General features: G+C 39.2%; 1 long non-coding RNA gene across 2 annotated transcripts in view; it reads right to left on the reverse strand.

The window, feature by feature from the left end:
* The window catches only part of LOC144294584 (uncharacterized), a 45650-nt gene that overhangs the window by 26023 nt on the left and 513 nt on the right, over positions 1–19114 (reverse strand). Inside the window, exons 2-4 of one of the 2 annotated variants that reach the window (XR_013361936.1) lie at positions 14707–14767; positions 10150–10268; positions 7854–8426 (exon numbers count right to left, since the gene is read on the reverse strand). This is a non-coding gene — a long non-coding RNA (uncharacterized LOC144294584). Of the gene's footprint in view, positions 1–7853; positions 8427–10149; positions 10269–14706; positions 14768–19114 lie in introns of those variants that run through there. The other variant, XR_013361937.1, reaches the window with a different exon arrangement.

Consider the following 19114-nt stretch of genomic DNA (forward strand, 5'->3'; position numbering starts at 1 on the left):
GTTATGTCTGAAGTAACTGTGAATTTGAGTAAATTGAAGAAAAGGAATATTGGGGTTATAGATTAATTTGCCTGTTTTAACTAGTATTTAAAAAAAATCAATAGCCTCTCCCTTTTTTTTTTTTTTTTAAAGAAATAGGCCCAAGGGCACCTGCGTAGCTCAGTTGGTTAAGTGTTCACCTCTTGATGAGGTCATGATCTCTGAGTCATGGGATTGAGCCTCACATGAGACTCCATGCTCAGCGGAGAGTCTGCTTGAGATTTTCTCTCTCTCCCCCTGGGAGGAGTTGCACACATACTTTCTCTCTGTAAAATAAGTAAATCTTTAAGAAAAATAAAAGAAATAGATCCATATTAATTTAGGAGTGAACTGTATATTCGACTTGAGCTTATATTCTTTTACCACTTTCCAATTCCATTCTTTCTGCTACTAGCAGAGGTTTTAAGAAAGAAATAGAGAACTACCCATCTTGAATTAGATCAGACTAATAGTTTTCTTTTTATTGCTGGTATGAGATTTAATCTAAGAACTGTTATTAAAAGTCATTTATGGAGAAATGATGTCTTGGATCTGCTTCAAAATAGGCTGGTGCAAGGGAAGAAAGTGGGCTAAGGAAGTGAATGAAATAAGATTGATCATGAATTGGAGTTGCTGAAGCTGGATGATGATTACATGGGGGAATTGCTATACTATTCTATTTTTCTCTATAGTTGAAGCTTACTATTTTTAAGTGTGGGTTTTTAAGAATGAGTTTATTTGGGAATAGCAGAGACTTGGAGTTTGGGACATACAAGCTACATCAAGGTGATAGGTAAGTCCTGCAATCAAAGGAGAGGAAAAGAAGGGTGTTTAATGGAAAAGAAGGAGGAAGTTGGGGGGGGTTGTTTTGTTTTATTTTGTTTAAAGATTTTATTTATTTATTCATTAGAGACATAGAGAGAGAGAGAGAGAGAGGCAGAGACACAGGCAAAGGAAGAAGCAGGCTCCATGCAGGGAGCCCGACGTGGGACTCGATCTCGGGTGTCCAGGATCACACCCGGGGCTGAAGGCGGCGCTAAACCGCTGAGCCACCCGGCTGCCCAGAGGGGTTGTTTTGAATGAGAATCCATGGAGAAAAGCAGGAATTTGGGGGTAATGATGGTTTTTCATTGGCTGACTTATCATGGATTTCTTGTAGAAGATTCAGTATGCACTTTTTTTCCTGTTGGGACCTGTAATAATCATTCTTTCCAACTCATGATTCTTCTGTAGGGATCTGTAATTGATGCTGTGATGAGGCTCCTTCTGGCCTCCCATTCCACTTTAGTGAGGTTTCCCTTTATTAATTTTCACAAAAGCAAGTAAACGCAGTTGTAAGCATGAATTTAATTATGAATGATGCTTGGTCCTTTTTTGTCTAATACTCAAACTATTGTATTACCATTGAATACTATTGAATTCAACACAGTTGAAACCAACACGATTACTTAATAGGATTACCATCATTATATAACCAATTATGTAAAAATTATTATGTTTACTTAATGGTTTTAGCTGACTCAACAAGGAGACTTTTGTCATAAGGTTCATGACTACTAACCAGATAGGAACTGATGTCATGTGTTTTAACAGCACAGTGGGGTATGTTTACTAATACAAGTATTGGTGGTCTTTAAAAGTATATTTTGTGGTAGAGGAGACCAGGGAAGAGAAACACGATCATAGGATTTTAGAGATGAACAGATTGTTAGAGATCAATGTCGAGTGCCAAGTCATTGAGTTTGTTAAGCCTACAATAACCTGGGACGACAATGTAGTCCTAAAGGCCAGGCCAGATCTAAAGCAGCAACCAAAGGAAACTAGGTAAGACTGGAAGTAGGAAAACACCTTGTGGTGGATGCTTCCAGCTTTTCACTCACCTCATCAGCCTGACTTCCTTGTATCTCTGTATAGAATGCAAAGTTTCCATTACTAAAATATTATGATATACCTTAGGTTAATATGCATAAAGTTAAATTTGCTTAAATCCATTTTTGTGCACCCAGGAAACATCTGTAACATAAAAGCTCAAGAGCCTCCATGGGTTTCTACTTAGTTTGCAAAGGCAGAGTTTGAGGTATTAGGCTACTCTTTATACCATGATTATCATGCTCATGTGACTCCCCTTTTTTTAACAGCTGTATTTTCCCTGGAGGTCCATGCCTGCAAGACAATAATTTAGCAGCAGCATGGAGTAGACCATTCTTATTTTCCATGTCACAGGGCCCTTGGCAAGGAACAAACTTCTGGAAAGGGCCATGCCACACTGAAACCAGACTTAGAAGAGAGAGGATCTGTACTTCAGGCAGTGTGGATCACTGACCAGCCTGTGGATTGGCTACTTTGGGCTAAGTGTGTACCCCTAATACAATGAGCTAAAGTTGAAATTAAAATGAACATGAGTGGCTGCACCATTTCACATTCCCACCAACAGTGCAAGAGGTTTCCCTTTTCTCCACATCCTCTCCAACATCTGTGGTTTCCTGCCTTGTTAATTTTCCCCGTTCTCACTGGTGTGAGGTGGTATCTCATTGTGGTTTTGATTTGTATTTCCCTGATGGCAAGTGATGCAGAGCATTTTCTCATGTGTGTGTTGGCCATGTCTATGTCTTCCTCGGTGAGATTTCTGTTCATGTCTTTTGCCCATTTCATGATTGGATTGTTTGTTTCTTTGCTGTTGAGTTTAATAATAAGTTCTTTATAGATCTTGGAAACTAGCCCTTTATCTGATATGTTATTTGCAAATATCTTCTCCCATTCTGTAGGTTGTCTTTTAGTTTTGTTGACTGTATCCTTTGCTGTGCAAAAGCTTCTTATCTTGATGAAGTCCCAATAGTTCATTTTTGCTTTTGTTTCTTTTGCCTTCGTGGATGTATCTTGCAAGAAGTTACTGTGGCCGAGTTCAAAAAGGGTGTTGCCTGTGTTCTTCTCTAGGATTTTGATGGAATCTTGTCTCACATTTAGATCTTTCATCCATTTTGAGTTTATCTTTGTGTATGGTGAAAGAGAGTGGTCTAGTTTAATTCTTCTGCATGTGAATGTCCAATTTTCCCAGCACCATTTATTGAAGAGACTGTCTTTCTTCCAGTGGATAGTCTTTCCTCCTTTATTGAATATTAGTTGGCCATAGAGTTCAGGGTCCACTTCTCGGTTCTCTATTCTGTTCCATTGATCTATGTGTCTGTTTTTGTGCCAGTACCACACTGTCTTGATGACCACAGCTTTGTAGTACAACCTGAAATCTGGTATTGTGATGCCCCCAGCTATGGTTTTCTTTCACTGTTGATAGGAATGTGAACTGGTGCAGCCACTCTGGAAAACTGTGTGGAGGTTCCTCAAAGAGTTAAAAATAGACCTGCCCTACGACCCAGCAATTGCACTGCTGGGGATTTACCCCAAAGATACAGATGCAATGAAACGCAGGGACACCTGCACCCCAGTGTTTCTAGCAGCAATGTCCACTATAGCCAAACTGTGGAAGGAGCCTCGGTGTCCATCGAAAGATGAATGGATAAAGAAGATGTGGTTTATGTATACAATGGAATATTACTCAGCCATTAGAAATGATAAATACCCACCATTTGCTTCGACGTGGATGGAACTGGAGGGTATTATGCTGAGTGAAATAAGTCAATAGGAGAAGGACAAACATTATATGGTCTCATTCATTTGGGGAATATAAATAATAGTGAAAGGGAATAGAGGGGAAGGGAGAAGAAATGGGTAGGAAATATCAGAAAGGGAGACAGAACATGGAAGACTCCTAACTCTGGGAAACGAACTAGGGGTAGTGGAAGGGGGGGAGGGCGGGGGGTGGGTGTGACTGGGTGGCAGGCACTGAGGGGGGCACTTGACAGGATGAGCACTGGGTGTTATTCTGTATGTTGGCAAATTGAACACCAATAAAAAATAAATTTATTATTAAAAAAATAAAATTCACAAAACAAAAATAAAGTAAAATGAACATGAGGATGCCTGGGTGGCTCAGTGGTTGAGCTTCTGCCTTTGGCTCAGGATGTGATCTTGGGGTCCTGGGATTGAGTCCCACATTGGGCTCCACATGGAGCCTGCTTCTCCCTCTGCCTATGTCTCTGCCTCTCTCTCTCTGTTTGTGTCTCATGAATAAATAAATAAACTCTTTTAAAAAATAAAATGGGGGATCCCTGGGTGGCGCAGCAGTTTGGCGCCTGCCTTTGGCCCCGGGGCGCGATCCTGGAGACCCGGGGTCGAATCCCACGTCGGGTTCCCTGCATGGAGCCTGCTTCTCCCTCTGCCTGTGTCTCTGCCTCTCTGTCTCTCTCTGTGTGACTATCATGAATAAATAAATAAAATCTTTAAAAAAAATAAAATAAAAATAAAAAATAAAATGAATGTGATACAACATTTGTCTAAAGATGCAGAATGGTATAGTAGACACCACATATCTGGGAGAAATGATTACTATAATTGAGAGTTAACCGTGTGCAGGCACTCTGTGAAGATCTTCGCATATGCTATTGAATTCTGCAATAATCTTATAAGGTAGTTGTTACCATTTTACAGATGGAGAAATGAAGATTTAGAGTGGTTAGGTAATTTTGCCAAAATTACATAGACAGTAGGTAGCTGACCCAGGGTTTGAATCCAGGCCTGCCTAACCCTAGAGCATGTCCTTTTAACTGCTATATTATACTTGAATCTTCTCGGTAGACCTGGACCAGATAATGAAGGGTCTTACATACATAGGTGGAATAAACACCTGGGATAGCAGCCTATCTGTGTCCCCTTCTCTGAGAATTGTCCCTGAACGACCTGCATTCTTTCTCTGATTACAGCATATGGATTCCTGATCCAAGCTGGGCCAATCACACTGGTTCAGGAGCATTGGACTGTAAAGATCATGTAACTTGAAAGGCTGAACATGCTCTTTGAGGGCAGCCAGTTAATATTTGTTGTCTACTATGAATCAGGCATTGTTCCAGACATTAGCAGTGAGCAAAACAAGAATCTGCATATTAGAAATATTACACTGAACAAAGATAAAAATTTTGCCAGAGTTTGCATTCTAGGGTCCTTTGTAAGAGGTACAGGGGAAGGTCCTGGAGGGTCCGATAGAAGAAGTCATGCACCTTGTAGCAGATTCCATCGTTGTTCTCTATTCCCCTCTGTGTACCCGTTTTCAATCCATGGTTTCTCAGTGGATAGAGTTTACCTCCCTGTTCTTGACTTTGAGCTTGGCCAAGTCACTTTGCTTTGGCCAATAGTATAGTAATGGAACTGATGTAAGCAGAGTACTTCAATGTACCATTCTTTGTATGTATATCTCATTTTCTTCATCTGTTTGTCAGTGGACATTTAGGTTTGACCCATGTCTTGGCTTTGTGAATAATGCTGCCTTGATGTGGGAGTGCAGGTCTCTCTTTGAGATCTTGATTTCAATTCCTTTGGATATATACTCAAATAAGATTGCTGGATCAATGGTAGTTTTATTATTATTTTTTTAAAGATTTATTTTAGAGAGAGTGCACGGGGGAGGGGCAGAGGGAGAGAGAGAATCTCTCAGACTCCGCGCTGAGCATGGAGCCCCTGATGCAGGGCAGAATCTCACAATCCTGAAATCACAACCTCAGCCAAAATCAAGACTCAGACATTTACCTAGGCACCCCTATTTTTTTTTTTTTTGGAGGAACTTCATTATTTCCCTAGTGGCTGCAGCAGTTTACTTTGACAGTAACAGTATGCAAGTGTTCCCCTTTCTACACATCTTCACCAGAACTTGCAGATTATCTTAGTTTGTATTAATAATAGCCATCCTATAACTGCTATGAATTGATATCTCATTATCATTTTGGTTTGCATTTCCCTGATGATGAGTGAGGTTGAGCATCTTTTCATATACCTGTTGCTGGCTGTCTGTATGTCTTTGGAAAAGTGTTCAATTCCTTGCCTAAATTTTTATTCAAGTTATTTGGATTTTTTGCTAATGAGTTGAAGACATTCCCCTGCATATTTGGATATTAATTCTTTGGATGTATTTTCTGACATTCTATAGGTTGCCTTTTCATTTTGTTAGTTGTTTCCTTTGTTTTTCAGAAGCTTTTAGTTTCAAAACTTACAAAGTTTTGCTCCTGTTGCCTATGCTCTTGGTATCTTTTCAAGAAGTGATTGCTAAGACCAATGTCAAGAGCCTTTTCCCCCATTTTCTTCATGGGGTTTTACCATTTCAGGTCTTACATTTACATTTTTATCCATTTTGAGCTAATTTTCTTTTCATTTTGAGCTAATTTTTATGTATGGTGTAAGATAAAGGACCAATTTCCCTCCTTTTTGTGGAGGGAACCCACAAGACCATTTATTGAAGAGACTATCCTATTCTTGGCACCACTGTTAAAGATCAGTTGACTCTGTATGTGTGGGTTCATTTCTGGGCTCTCTATTCAGTTCCATTGGTCTATGTGTCTGTTTCAAAACAATCCCATCTATGATAGCATCAAAAAAATAAAACATTTAAGAATAAGCTTAAGGGGATGAAAGACTTGTACACTGAAAACTGAAACACACAAAAAATTGGGCAGACACAAATAAGTGGAAAGACATCCCATGCTCATGTATTGGAAGAATTAACATTGTTAAAATGTTCATACTACCCAAAGTAACCTATAGATTCAATGCAATCCCTATTAAAATCCTAGTGGCATTTTTTCCCCCACAGAAAGAAAAGAAATCCTAAAATTCAGGTGGAACCGTGAAAGACTCCAAATAGCCAAAGCAATTTGAGCTAAAGGAGTAAAGCTGGAAATACCACATTTTATGATTTTGAAATATAAAGCTTTTTAGGGTCTCATGAATGAGATCTGAAAAGTCTTAAGAATCTGAAAATTCTACAACTACATTCATTTTTCACTAGGGATAAATTAAGTGAAGATATACCATACTTGATACTTCATTGCAGATATGATTTGTACTAGAACATCAAGAGCTCTTTAGCTACACAGCCTACTGTATAGGTTTTGCTGCCTCTAAATACCTTTTGTAATGAAATGGTTTTGAATTTACCTTGGAAATACCAGCTTCCTGTGTTCTACTGCAAAGGCTACAGCATATATTTGTAAAAACTTTTCTGCTCACTAGGACACCTTGTTAATTACATATTGAGCTTGGATCAATATTGGGGTTGTTGACGTGCAGGCTGTTTAGGAGTTGAAGGCTTACCCAGACCATCTGCCAAACCCTACCCATTGGAAATGCTTTTTTCCCTGTTACTGTAATGAAATCACTAAAATCATTTCCTGTTCCTGGTCCTTGTTCAGATCTTCTATCTTTTGTCAATAAGAGGATATTAAAATACTCCGGAAAGTCCACACATCCTTTTCATCCTGGTCTACAATGTAGCACATGGCTTTGTGTTTTAGTGCTGGAAATAATATATAATGATGTCAAGCCTATTGTAATAAAAAAAAAAGGGCTGCTTATTAAACTCTTTCTCCAGCTGGTTTTCCTTTGACATCATGGAATCTGTTTATAATGACTTTTGACTTTTATGGGCTTTCCCCTTTACTATTCAGGGTTTATGTGATTACATGAGAAATTGAAATGTTTAGGGAACAGTCTCTTCATAGGACTGACTTTCCTGCTCAGTCAGGCCTATTGTGCATGCAGATTATAACAATGGGACAGTGGGAAGGGAAGACAAAGAGACTTTCTTTATTCTCCTGGAGGAGTTTGACTTCCTGAAGCATGGGCTTGCTTCAAGGAAGAAGTGTACATTGAAATGGTGGGTAGGTGGGTGGGCAAATGCATATTTATTATAGCCCTCAATTCAAGAAAGTGCATGTACGTGGTTTTGTTACAAGTCACTGAGTCAACACAGCAGGATCATACAGTTTTATTTGGAGTGGTCTCTGTTGACCCCATACCATTTGAGGAATTTGGCATCTCTGTAAATTCACCCTTCTTTTCAGACTGTATTTGGAAGGGTGATGGCATTTGTAAATCCATGAATGTGCTTTCTTCAAAGTGTGACTGGTATTGGACTTTTCCTTCTTGTACCCAGGAGCAAGCATTTTCTTGGCCAATCAGCAAGTTCTTCTGGAAGAAACAAATCCTTTAACTGCCCCTAGAGAAGTCTGTACTGTGTCACCACAGGGGGAAAAAAAATCTGATGTTGTAGACCCTGGAACAAAGTCCCTAATTTGAATCCTCTAAAATTTTTTAATGTTTGTTTTAGGTTTGGACGAACCAGGTAATGCCCTGTTTGTCCTAATCAGTTCTAGAAGTGACTTCAGTTTTTAAGATTTTAGTAGTCCATATTTAAAGTGATTTAGAGACTTGTTTCTCCAGATGCACCCTTTGCTTGTTTCCCACAGCAAGTGGTATCTGAATGGTTTTCAAAGATCCAGATTTCACATTTTCAGATGAACTTGAGTAATCTGAAAATCATAGAAGATTTTATTTTTCTTTTATTCTGTTTGGACATGTTTTTTTATTTATTATTTATGATAGTCACACACAGAGAGAGAGAGAGAGAGAGAGAGAGGCAGAGACACAGGCAGAGGGAGAAGCAGGCTCCATGCACCGGGAGCCCGACGTGGGATTTGATCCCGGGTCTCCAGGATCGCGCCCTGGGCCAAAGGCAGGCACCAAACTGCTGCGCCACCCAGGGATCCCTGTTTGGACATGTTATAAAGTGGGTCTGCTGTCTCTTTAGAGCACTTGCATGAAAACACAATTTTTCACAACAATTTGTGAAGCCCTCAAGGATTACTTTATGTTTTAGGAAGTTGTATCCTGAACTCTTGTGGCCCCAAAGGAAACCAGGAGGATCATGCTGCAGAAGCCCTTTGGAGGAACGTGCCAATTGCTCCGTAACCGTGATTTGGCTCTCCTTTGATGGAGAGATTAATAGTTTCCATAATCATATCATCCTGGTTGCTCTGTGCCCAGTTTCCTCAGACTTGAAAGAAATGGAAATTAATTGAAAAGGAAAAAAATGTACCTCTTGCCTCCCCTCCAAAGCCTCTCATCTGGAGAAAGGATGAGAAAGAGATTCAAAAGTCTGTTGCCTGTGGAAGCCAAGATGTTTATTCTCTTTTGCAGTTCTGGAGGTAAAAATCCAGGAGAAAGCAGCTGGACAGCGGGCATGAAAATTAGGGCACAGCTGTGCGTATACAATTCCAAACGGAAGAAAAATATTTGGTAGTGGACCCAGTATATACTTGGAAAGTCATCCTATGAAGCTGTGAGCACCTGCTGCTGGAAGTAAGTGCTGAAGAAGCAGAAAAGGGATTTTGTAGCTCATGTGATTGTCATCAGACAAAATGGTCTGCTTCTATTTACAGAGAAGGTGCTACGAACTTACTTGTCACATCCTGGAGTTTGGGAAATATTTTCTTTGGTTAAAATCTATTCTTTCCTGGCTCTGAAATTCCTAAGCTCAATTCTTTCTTGCCCCCACCATCACTCTGACCAGTTCTCTCACTTGTATGCTAGTGCTGATTTCTGTAATGTTGCTCTTGAGCCTCAGAGGATTTCAGTGGGCAGAGGATTTGGTTGCCCATGGGAGAGTTGGGATATTAATAAACCATTGATCTCTTGTCATATCTTCAATCAGAGATGAACTTCCAACAGGTGATCACTAAGTGTTTTTTGAAGTTTATCGAACCAGTGAAATAGAAACTGAATTGTACATGAACACGTCTCACTCATTCACGCCACAGTATGTTGTGATTTGTTGAACTTGACATGTGTTAAGCACTGATTGGTTTGTGGGACTAAGAAGGTGACAATTCAAAATAGGAGCTAATTAATAGGTGTTCATTCCATTAGTCTCTGAAAGTCAAGGACCATGTCACTTCCCTTGAAGTGATGAACTCTTGTTACCAGACAGAGAGCCAGTTACAAATTCAAGTTCAGCCACTCAAAAATCATTACTCAAGAGACAAGTGATGGTGGGAAAGGAAAGATTGCTTTATCCAGGAAGCCAGCAACTTGGGAAGGTGGTGGACGAAGGTCTCAAAGCTCATCTTCCCCATCCAGAGGATGGCAGAGGGTTTTAAAGGGGAAGGCATGGGAAGTGGGAAAAGGGGCTATGTGCAGGAGAAGCAGGTGCCCAGGTGGTTACTTGTATGTCAGTGTGACCCTGAGCAGACTTACTGGCAGCAGCAGCAGCAGCTGTTTTTGAATGTAGTCAGGCTTTATCTTCTGGGAAAGTTTGGTCCTTTACTCCTCAAGGCCAGTGATCTGCACATCTCAAGGAAAGTAGGTCAGTTCTGCTACAGATCAAGAGACATGTTAGCATGCAAGGAGTGCATAAGCTTGAAGCAAGTTAGCCCTTAAGATGGATTGGGGTGCTGTTACACTTTCATTCCTGGAAGTTATCTGTGGAGATTTAGGACTTTTAATTCTTATATAAATACAAAAGGTAGATTGGTCCTTTTCTGGGTGGATGTCTCCCAGCAGTTTATATGCAGACCCGACAGCAAGCACCCTTCCAGCACTGGCCACCTTCAATGACAATTAAGGACAGAAGATAAATGTTTGCCCTCATTCCTCTTTGGGACCTTACAGGTATATCCCCTCTTAGGCTGCTCCCATTCCAGCCTAAGAGTTGGCCATATCCCACCTGCAGAGAGAAGCTCTGAGTTTTAGCTTTTCCATGCTGCCTGAATTCCCTAATGCAGTGTCAGTGCTGAATTGAGAGCTAGCAGACATACGAACAGGCCTGCCATACCAAGGCGTGATGATGTCAAGCAGAGGCTGGAGAGGAGAGGTAAGGGGTTGGGGGCTGGTCCAGGAGGCTAGAGCAATGATGTGTATATAAGAGACTCCAGGGTTTGGTACAGTTGGGAGCTAAAATGAAGCCCCATCACCTAGGGACCATTGTGGAGCCTGACCCAACCCAGAAGAGAAAATCTTGAGTTTATATTAGCTGTAGGACACAGTCTCAAACAATGGTGAAGTAGCCAGCACTCTAGAAGCTGAGGTCAGAATTGGAAAGAACACAATCCTTTTCACATCTACCATGAAGTCTCATAGTTAAACTCCTCTGGATACCATCTTAGGAAGAAGCTCTTTAAGACACTAATTTTTTTTTTTAAAGACTGGACAATTCTTGAAGGTCCTATCAATTTCAATTGTTGAACCAGAGTAAATTTAAACTGAATTGGTTCTTTGGTTTATTAATTTCCCTACTACTAACAGATGGAGGCTCCAGAGAAATATAAGACTTGTTATGAACAAAATGAAGCTGTACTTTTTCACATCTGGATAACAGTATGAGTTGAACCTTGAGACCCTATTATGTGGGGAAAAGAGTCAAAGGGGATGGTAGTTACCAAAGTTTTAACAGATAAATGAGAATCTTTACAGACTTCTTTTGGTATTTCTACATCTGTTTCTGACAACATTCTATATTCCTCTATGTAGATTTATTTCCATGAAAACTATTTTTTCATTACATTTTAGGAGGCTGGAGGTTTGCTGACTGACTTTGTATTTAGAATCCTCAGGGACCACCTAATATATATGTCATGAAGCATCTTTTTCTTGGAGTAAACTCAGAATATCCTTTATAAGCTGGCACATCTAAAGGAAAAAAGAAATTGGAGAATTCCAAATCTAGTTTACAACCAGTCTCCAATGTAAAACAGGAGAGACTGCCTAACTCATTTCATTCCTATATTCAAACAGCATCAACTGATTCCCAGATATATGTCAGACACAGTGCCAAGGGCTGGGAATCCAGGGCTTGGAACATGGCAGTTGTTCCACAAATGTTAGTTGCCTAAGTGAATGAAAACTATTTCTATCCAGAGACAGAATTACCTGAAACTAATAAAGCTTAACCTTTAAACAGTGGTTCCCAAAGTTTAATGCCCATAGGAATCACCTAAGGGTCTTTAAAAAATGTTGATACCTGCCCTCCTGATACGTTCTAATTTAATTGGTACGGGGTGCAAACTGGGCATCAGGATTTTTAAACCTCCCCAAGTGGTTCTAATGTACAATAAAGTTTGAGAAGTACGTGAAGGCCCTCTAACTTGCTCAAGTCCCTTCCATAGCCCCTAGGAGGTGCCTGACAATTTCAGCTGTGAAATTTGGTATTCTTTTTCTTGAACAGGTCTCCCAAATGGAATAAGCTTCAGGTGGCACAAAACCTGGATCCGACCTTCTGTATCCTTGAGGAAGTCTTAGTCTAGTCAGCAGGTTACTTAGCCATCATGAGCTTTTCAGAGGTATGACTTGGCAGAAGGATGCAGATTAACAGTGCTCCTATGGCTATCACCACATAAAAGCTAAACTATTATAAGTAACACATGTTACTTTTTGTGGGTTTGTCCCTCTTGTGTTTTGGTCCATGACCTTGGCAGTGGATATTTGCAGTACTTTTGAAAGAACTCTAGTTTGGAGTAGAATTGGTTGCTACCAGTGTCAGGGTTTTGGGTTTTGGGGTTTTGTATTATGATTGGATTTCATGGTTAGCATGAGGTTTATAGCATTTCTAGCACCAGTGCTTTGCAAGAGACACACTGGTTCTTTTCTGTGTGTCCGGAGTTCTGTACCTCACCATCTCCCTGTCTTTCCTACGGGGAGTTGCCTGGTGACGCTTATGAGGCTGATTTAAAGCTCTACAAAATGTACTCAGTGATTTTATTACAGAGACAAACAATAACCATTTCTGCTGTATATGTGGGCCAGTTGGCAAACAAAATGGTCACATGTGGAATTTCTGCTTCTTTGCGTTGGGCCAGGTGAACATCCAGGAGTGTGTGTCCCTGACTCTCAATGGGATGAGCATGCACACAGCCTGAAGAGGAAAGAATGAAGCAGCTCGTTGTTCAGGAGCGTTTTGAAGTGTCTGTGAACTTGCTAAGTGGCCGTGTGAGCTGATTTACTCATATCATCTACACGTACAGTCTACTCCTGGGTTCTTTGAGGCTTCCTTTTCTGGGCCCCTTAGGTGTATCAATGCCTACTTAGCAGGTCATATCCATGTTGTTTACACATCTGAGTATCAGTGGTTTTGTTACCTTCCAAGGAAAAAGTTACATAATACATAAGCCAGAGTCCTCAGTGATGACTAGAGGCAGATTAAAGGCATGGCTGCTTCTCTTTGTAAGGAAAGACTGGGGCTTTTTAAAATTAATTTCTGTCACAATGTGGAACCTATAAAGTCTTCTGTTATCTGACACCTAAGAAAAGGTGCCTCCAACTAACCCCAGGAGTAGCATTCCTTTTTTCTCCATATGGTGTTTTTTTTTTTTTTTCTTGATTCTTCCAGATGGTCATATGTAGATTATTTGAGAATCTTCCTGATTATTGTAAAAACTTGGCCACACTACCATGAGCTCAGTTAGAAATACAAAGGAGGAAGAGGTTAATCAAGTTTTCTCATTTTCCCTGTAGACTCAGGGATACCCTTTTGTAAAAGCTTCAGAGACCATTAATTAGACCAATGTGACCGGCTTTGCTTCCTTTGGCCCCAACAAATGCTGTTTGACTTGTAGGAGAAATGATTAGTTGCACTGAATGAGAGGGGTGATAATTCCTCTTTGAACAGTACAAAGCAAACATCAAGATAGCAGACATTGGGGGAACCAAGTGTGCCTGGACAGCAGGGCCCATTTCTCTATGCACAGTTGTTTTCAAATGCTGTAAGATAGTCTCCTTCCTCCTTGAACATCTGAACAATGAGCACTGCCTAATTATTTGGAATGCTCTGTATTTCCATAGTTAATGGTGTTTTCTCGCAGTTTGCTTTATTAATGTGAGCAGGAATGCTGCATTCACCATGTCTTTTATGAAAGTCCTACCTTCTGGACTTAGAATGCCCTGACTCTTCTAGATAGCATTTGGTGCTTCATAATTATCTCTTAATAACAGACAAGGGAGGCTTCCTGTGACTTAGAACCCAAAATCAAAGAAGGCTAAAAACGTGAAGAAACTAAAAAAATCCTTTGGGCTCTGTAGTCCATTGCTTGAAATTTTGTGGTACATTGAAGTGAAAATTACCTGGGCTAAGTGAGACCTTGGACTCTGGTCCCCCTCCGTCACTCGATGTGACTTTAGGTAAGCTATAATACATAGCAAATAGAAGGCTTTGTCATGACCAGTACTGATTGGGCTGTTTTGCTCAGTGTGTTTGAAATGACCACAGGCCAACATTTCTTGGAGTAATATGATGAGACAAACTTATTCAAACAAAAAGTAGTGTTTCCAATTGTAATTTTTAAAAGCGTAATTGAAAATTGAAGTAGATTTGGAATGAAACTTGCATAAAGTTGTGGTAAACAGCTTTGAGTTGGACACAGCTCTTCCCGTAAAGCCATTCGGGTGTTATCAGAGATGAGTGCTCTCTGAAGGTGTCATGTTGTGAAGATTACTGTGCTTTTTGGAGGAAGATTTAGTAGATTTGGATCTTGAGGACTCAAAAGAGATTATTGCCTGGCCTGATCTGTCTCCTTCATCCCTTTGCCTCATTAGATTACTTTGCATTTGAACATGGGTGGAGTCCCATATGGTCTGTAACATCTGAGGTCTTGTAGAAACAGTCTCCGATTCAGACTCAGATACATACATGGGGCTTTGACCTTTCTGATTAAGGATTACAGTGAGCATTTTGTTTTATCATCACATTTTTCATTTCTCTCACATTTGTATTCATTCATTATTTCTCCACAAACATATATTGAATAATTACTTATTGAGTACCTTCTCTGTAACAGGCTCCTGTGTTGGATACCCGGCTCTAGGGACGAGCACAGTCCTTGCTCTTGAGGAGTTTATGGTAAAGGAGAGAAACAAGGAAACAAATAATTATAATCCATGGACAAGAGTAATCTCAGGAAGCATCCCCTCCTCCCCTGCCCTGTGATTTTGGTTTCTGGAGGATGGTTGAAGTTTGTTTCAGAGATCCCCTTTAATTAAATGACAAAATCTAAACTAAACACATATGGGAGTTCAACCAAGTTTCTCATCTTAGAAGTGGTAGCGTGGTGAGTAAAACAGCCCAGAGGAGACAGACCAGCTAGTTTCAGGTTCTTTTTATGCTATTTACAAGCTGTATAACTTTGGACAAGTCACTGAACTTTTTTTTTTTTAGAACAAATTTATGGAAATTTTATTGACAGATTAAAGAGCGTGGATTTTATTTTATTTTTAAAAAATTTTCCCCACTTATAAAAAATTTATTTAAATGCAATTAACATATAATGTATTATTGGTTCCAGAGATAGAGGCCAGTGATTCACTCTTACATAACTCCCAGTGCTCATTACATCACGTGTCTTCCTTAATGCCTATCACCCAGTTACCCCATTCCCCACCCACATCCCCTCCAGCAACCCTCAGTTTCCTATGGTTAAGAGTCTTTTATGGTTGTCTCCCTCTCTGATTTCATCTTATTTTATTTGTCACTGAACTGTTCTGAGTCTCAATTACTTTAAGGACCAAAGTAAACAATATCAATAAAAGTACTTTGTGAAATGGGAAGCATTATATAAATTTAAGAATTTTTTAGGGAAAAAAAAGTTTGTCACATGCACACACACACATACACTGAAGAATAAAAAGCACAACTTTTACTTTAGGCCTACTTTTTTTTTTTTTTTTACCCGAAAAAACATTCGTTTTTACTCTGAAAGGATTTTTTAATCATACACATAAGCCACATTGTGATATCCAAAATAGTTCTTCCTTTTACCTGTCTCCAGTCACAAGACAATTAGAAAGTATGCATTTTATGGCACTAGGGTGGCTTAGTCAATTAAGCATCTGCCTTCAGCTCAGGACATGATCCCAGTGTCCTGGGATCGAGTACTGCTTCAGGCTCCCTGCTCAGTGGTGAGTCTGCTTCTCTTTCTCTCTCTCTCTCTCTTAAATAAATAAAATCTTAAAAAAGAAAAAGAAATTATGCATTTTAGATCTTCAATTTTTTTAAAGCATGGTATTAAAATCCTTATAGATGAGCCTCAGAACAACTTTGCAGAGAATGATTTTCTCTGAGGGGTGCATACTGTTTGTACTTTAGTCTTACTGCATAAAAAAGAAAAGTTCTCCATACATTTTATACAGTATACACCCACATTTAATATATTCCTCAACAACTCAACACTAAAAAGTCAACATGTCCTTTGCCATCTTAGAAGTGTAACATCTTGGAATTGCAACTTTTAAAAGATAATTGTGCAGATCGTGAATGCTAGTGTGACTTTGCAAACTTTGATGAGGCATTCATATAACGATTTGGGGTTAAAACATATTAAAATAAATTTTCTTGTCTGTGGTGATATTCTTCTGTATTGGAGAGCCACAGGAAAGGGAAAAGTAAGGAAACTTGGCAATTAGTGAGTGCTTCTATGCTAGGACCAAATCTAGGGAATTTACATACATAATCATATATGAAACAAAAGCACCTGGCTAAGTTACAATTTTTTATTTTTCATAAGAATAAAAATTAAATATATGTAGGGTTATTAATATATGTAGGGTTATAAATATATGTAGGTTATAAATATATGTAGGGTTAAGCATTTTACATCAATTGTGGTGTGCACTAACTTAAAGTAGGATGGAGGAAAACAGGAGTTGCCCACAAGTAGGTTAACTGTTATGTCCAGAAACATCACTTTAAAACAAAACTGTACATTAGCACAATATTAAAATTACACATTTTAACTTTAACCTCTCCTGAACTTCCATGCATATAGCATAGTTGTAGGGGTGAAGATATTTATGGGATGAAAATAAAACGATGCCACAGGCTAATCTCAACTGCTTGCCAAACACCTCCCCAGAATGATCCTCATACAACTCAGAATCACAATCAGCATGTTCATGCTGAGTTAATCTTCCTCTTAAAAATCTTTTGTTCTTATTTTCACCCCTTAATTAATAGATTTCTGTCCATTAAGATGCTTAATTTAAAATTTAGGACCATCCTTTAAAATTTCCCTACCCAAATCTCCAATAATATCTGGTTGGCACATTTTATATATTCTCTACTCCCTGTCTTATGCATTATTCTGTGTAACCCACCATCATCCTGGACATCTGCTTTCCTGGGAACCTTTCCTTTAGGTGTCATTACTTTTCTCCAGGATTATTAAGATGGCCCAGCTTGACAGCATTTTGCCTCTCTACCAGAGTTCATCCTTCATTTGCCAACTAATTTGCCCAAACCTTAGATTGATCACAGCCTTTTTTTGCCTTAAAACCTACTGTTTACAGAGAGAAATTTATCCAGTTGACCAAAGATTTTTAAGGCTAGCACAGTACACTCTTGCCATTCTTGCTACTTACATAATCTGACTACAACAGTCTCATGAGGGAAATAATGTCTCTGTTTTCTGGATGAAGAAAGGTTCAGAGAGGTTACAAAATTTGATCATGCAGTAAATGGATGAGTTGAAATCTGAATTGAAATATGACTATACAACCTATTTTCTTACCTAAAAATGCTTTTCCTATATTACATGAACATTGAACTGCCATCATACAAAATGCTATATAAGCTTTGTTATTTTCCCAAGGAGACACACGAAGGGACAAAGATAGCAAGTTTCCAGAACTGGAACACTTTTGGTCATACGAGTATTCTGAAGGTATAAATATCCATGCAATCTTTTGGAAAAAAATTTTTCAAGGATTTACTTCAAGAAAATAAAAAATTAATTCACAGGATAGAAGAAACTAACTTATGGGTCAGAACCCTTTCATTTCATAAAAAGGGAATCATTGCTTCAGGTGTGGCTGGTTCCAGATATTCAAACAATATCATTAGGTCCTGCTTTTTCTTTATTTTTCAGTAGCGCTCTTCTCCATGTTGGTATCACTCTCAATAAGTCTTTGCCACTGGATGACTTTCACTAGTTGTCATCCTTCAAGGTTAAAGATAAAAGAATCTCTCTTCTAAATTGTGAACAAGTTCTTGGGCCTGGTTCTCATTGGTCCAAATTAAATCATGCGGGGGATCCCTGGGTGGCTCAGTGGTTTGGTGCCTGCCTTCCGCCCAGGGTGAAATCCGGAGTCCCAGGATCCAGTTCCACATCGGGTTCCCTGCATGGAGCCTGCTTCTCCCTCTGCCTGTGTCTCTGCCTGTGTCTCTGCCTCTCTCTCTCTCTCTCTCTCTCTGTTTCTCATGAATAAATAAATAAAATCTTAAAAAATTAAATCATGTGACCACCATTGACTGCCCGCCTCCCTTAATCTGGCTAAACGCTAGCAATTCTCTGACAGACCAGTGTAGAGTCATGTGACTATTCTAAGAATGGGCGAGCAGAGATAGAATCAAGTACAAGCAAAGCAAGTGGACTGAGAGTGAGAGTCCAGAGGGAGTCCTAAGAGGAAATAGGTTCTGTTAACAGAGGAAGAGGAAATGGATCCACAACATCAGAAAGAATACTATTCTCTACAAGCAATGAACTAATAAACCAGGAAAATTGTTAGTTGAGATCAAATAATCGATGGTAATGTGGCATTTGATGCAATCATTAAACGTTAATGTGCTAAAAACAATTTGCAAATAAAATTCCAGGTGATTTCAATATATTTGAGGCTCAATAGAGATTTGTTGAATGAATGAGCGAGGTGTTATGTAAGGAAGTTTGAGATAGAGTGGGCAGGGGAGAAAAGAAACAAGAACATTCTAAATTCCTTGTCTTGTTAAGGAGAGAGGTTATAGATAATGATTAATCTTGGTATTGACAGGATCATATGCATTGTTTATTAAGCATTCAAGGAAATTACTACTGAAAAAGGAAAAAATGTGGAATTTCTAAACCACTAGATTACAAAAGGGAAAGGTGCAAAGAAAATTTGGTCAATATAGCAAAAATCCAGTTGCAAAAGGAAAAGAAATAATTCATGTTAAGACTAAATGTACCCATTATTCAAATCTGTTAAATCTCATTGTTAAAAGGTAAAGATTTTTCTGTTGAGACAAAATCAATTTTATGTTGTTTAAAGGAGGCAAAGGGGACAACACACAAAGAAAATGACAAAGGAAAACTAGGTAAGTGATAAAATAGAAGGCAGGAATAGAAAACTAAGAGAAGAATTCAAAGCAAAAGAATTTAAAGAGACACTTAGGTTATCTTCTAAGTGACACAACGAATATAAT

Source organism: Canis aureus, chromosome 23 (genome assembly GCF_053574225.1).
Source record: "Canis aureus isolate CA01 chromosome 23, VMU_Caureus_v.1.0, whole genome shotgun sequence".
NCBI classification, from domain to species: domain Eukaryota; kingdom Metazoa; phylum Chordata; class Mammalia; order Carnivora; family Canidae; genus Canis; species Canis aureus.